We start from the raw sequence: 3,072 nt of genomic DNA, 5'->3' as shown, positions 1-3,072 counted from the left end.
TCTTATGAAATAAAAATAAATATCAGCCTCCATAGTCTACTCTGATGAGTCTGCGTATTTGTTAAATTTTGGTATTAGTTTTGACTACTATAACTTTCAAAAATGTTGAAAATATTTTAACCTGAAGCGGCCGTAACTAAGTATTTTGTTCAGATTCAAAGTGACGCATGTATGTACACGACTAGGGCCCCCAAAATTAAAAATTTTCTTAAGGAAACAAAAAAGAATAGAGAGACAGAGTCAAGAATGTAACACGAAGACGCATACATACGGAAGAAGAAGAAGCACTTGGCGGGGGGGAAGGGGAGGGGACGGGACGGGACGGAACAAGTAGGCATGCAGAAGAAAGACAGGTGGAAGAACGTTTGTTGAGTTTCGTGCACGAGTCTCAGCTTTATTATTATACTATAATCACCATCATCGACAATTCACATCAAACTCTTTACTTTTTTGGTGCCATGTACCATAGAAGAAATGATAAATTCAGGGGGAAAAAATACCAAATTAAATTTAGAAGGGGGAAAAGGTGTTTTTAAATGCTGCACCTATATTTTGGCCAAAAAAAAATGCTGCACCTATATATTTTTACTATTTAATTTTTTAAAATTTATTTTTAAAATAAAAAATAAAAAGCACATGAAGCTGAGAAAATGATTATTTATTACTTGGAAGCAATACATGACTTCTCTCTAGAGATTACTGCTAAACTAGACTAGATTAGATAGGTACTAGTTAGTAGACTGTAGATTGGGCCCATAATATGAAATCTTAAAAAAATAACAAGCACCCCATTCGTAATTTTAAATAGTATAAACTTTATGTTGATATCCATAATTTTTATTAATTATTATTTATCTTTACCACTAAAATAGCATGTTCACAATATTTTTTTTTTAAAAAGAAAAATAACTTAATGATATTCACTGTCATGTTAAATATGATATATGAATGAAATGTTAAAAAATTAAAAGCATTAAGTCATCAATATTTTGGATACAAGTACGTAAGAAATAATAATGGCAGCCAGAGTGGGCTATGGAGAACCAGTAGTAATTCTGCGGTGGTGGCTCTAATAAAAAATTGAAAAAGAAAATAAGAAAAGGGTGAAGGAAGAAGTTGGATGCTTCATCATTTAAAAGGGGAACGTGGGCGCTGGGATCATTAGGTGCTCTTGTTCCATTTTAGGCACAGAGCTCTCTCTGTCTCTCTCTCCTCTCTCTCCCTTCTCTCTCTGCTCTGTCTCTGTGTTGACAACAAAGAAGAAGAAGAAGATGGGAAGAGCTCCTTGCTGTGCAAAAGTTGGGTTGCACAGAGGTCCATGGACTCCTAAAGAAGACGCATTGCTCACCAAGTATATCCAAGCTCATGGTGAAGGCCAATGGCGATCCTTACCCAAACGAGCTGGTATTATATATTCCTACTACTTCTCTCTCCTCCTCCTCCTCCTCTTCTTCCTCCTCACTTGCAACTAAATCTTGTGCGATTCCTTCTATATGTATATCTGAACCTCATCTCTTTTCGCACATACCAATCTCTGATTCATCTCCTAACTCCATTATCTTCCTCCGAATTGCTCTTCTTTGACGTACTGATACAAGTATTATGCTAGATCCCACACCCACGTGTCACTTTAATTAATTTTACAAGCTTCATTTTTTGAACAGTCTCTCTCTCTCTCTCTCTCTGCGCGCTATTTTCGAAGTGTATTGATTATAATATTATATATGTGCAGGGCTTTTGAGGTGTGGAAAAAGTTGCAGGCTGAGATGGATGAACTATCTGAGACCAGACATAAAGAGAGGCAACATAACACCTGAAGAAGACGATCTCATAATCCGAATGCATACTCTTTTGGGAAATCGATGGTCTCTCATTGCAGGAAGATTGCCTGGGAGAACAGATAACGAAATCAAGAACCATTGGAACACGCATCTCAGCAAAAGGCTGCGCAACCAAGGGACCGATCCAATCACTCACAAGAAGCTATCGTCCCTGCCAAATTCTCAAGATCGTTACACTTCCAGGAAGAAGGCGAGCAAGAAGAAGAAGAAAGGAAAGGCGGACGAGAATGGAGCACAAGTAGAGAAAGATGAAGACAAGAAGACAATAGTGTATCTGCCGAAGCCAATCAGAGTCACGGCCTGCTTGTCTTCTTCGATTCCCAGAAGTGATAGTAACCAGAACTTGAACTCGTTTGATTCCAACTCTGCGAGTGGATCTACCAGCCAAGAGAAGGAGGAGAGAAGATCGGGAACGTTGTATGGGGAGAGAATAATAACAATAACTACACTAACTATGGTTATAACTATGCTTATGGTGACGAAGAAGATCATGGCTTTGCGGGGTTGCTTGAGGAAGACCGTGACTTAGTCAACGGGTCCGACATGGAGGGGCAATCGGAGTTTCCAACGTCGGCGGAGCAACACGGCACGCTGGAGAAGCTGTACGAGGAATACTTCCAGCTCTTGAATAACCAAGAAGGCCGAGATGAGCTAGAGTCTTTTGCTGAATCCTTGCTGGTTTGATCCGTTAAGATGCAAATAGGTTAATATCCTAGAATAAAATTTGAGCTAGCCAGCCTCTCTGTTAATATAGAACTTGTAATTTCGTCCTCGCTCTTCCTCTCTCACACCCTCTCTTAGTTTTTTGGTTTTTGTTTTGTTTTGGGACATTTTGGAAAAGTAAATAAGATTAATAATGTCATGTAAACTGAAAAGGAAAGGCCTTAATTCTGTCGCGTGCTTACCTTCTAGTCCATTCTAGCTTGGTAGATTTGAGATTTGTGTGTAAAACACATACAGTGAAGTAATTAATTGTTTTTTTTTTTGAACCTGTATTTCTCTATGCATGTATCTTAAACTAATCTAGCGATAACGGGTATTGACTTCTTAAAAGTTTAGCTCTCATAATAAGTAAATTGTTCTTTTTTTTCTTTGTTCAGAATATAGTACGTAGGTGAATTCATTTTTTAGTCAAAGAAATAAGGGACCAAACTTTAGAAATGGGTGCTCAAAATTATCGATACTGGGGCAAGTGGAGGCAAGTGGGGGCACTTACAGATCACATGCATGT

At 38.2% G+C, this 3,072-nt stretch overlaps 1 pseudogene; it reads left to right on the top strand.

The window, feature by feature from the left end:
• The first annotated feature begins 1,188 nt into the window (after window positions 1-1,188).
• LOC114725269 (myb-related protein Hv1-like) lies at window positions 1,189-2,827 on the top strand (annotated as a pseudogene).
• The last annotated feature ends 245 nt before the right edge of the window (window positions 2,828-3,072 follow it).

This window comes from Neltuma alba, unplaced genomic scaffold (genome assembly GCF_004799145.2).
Source record: "Neltuma alba isolate B1F8T4 unplaced genomic scaffold, ASM479914v2 tig00012238_pilon, whole genome shotgun sequence".
Lineage (NCBI taxonomy): Eukaryota > Viridiplantae > Streptophyta > Magnoliopsida > Fabales > Fabaceae > Neltuma > Neltuma alba.
This window is presented reverse-complemented; position numbering and strand designations above follow the sequence as displayed.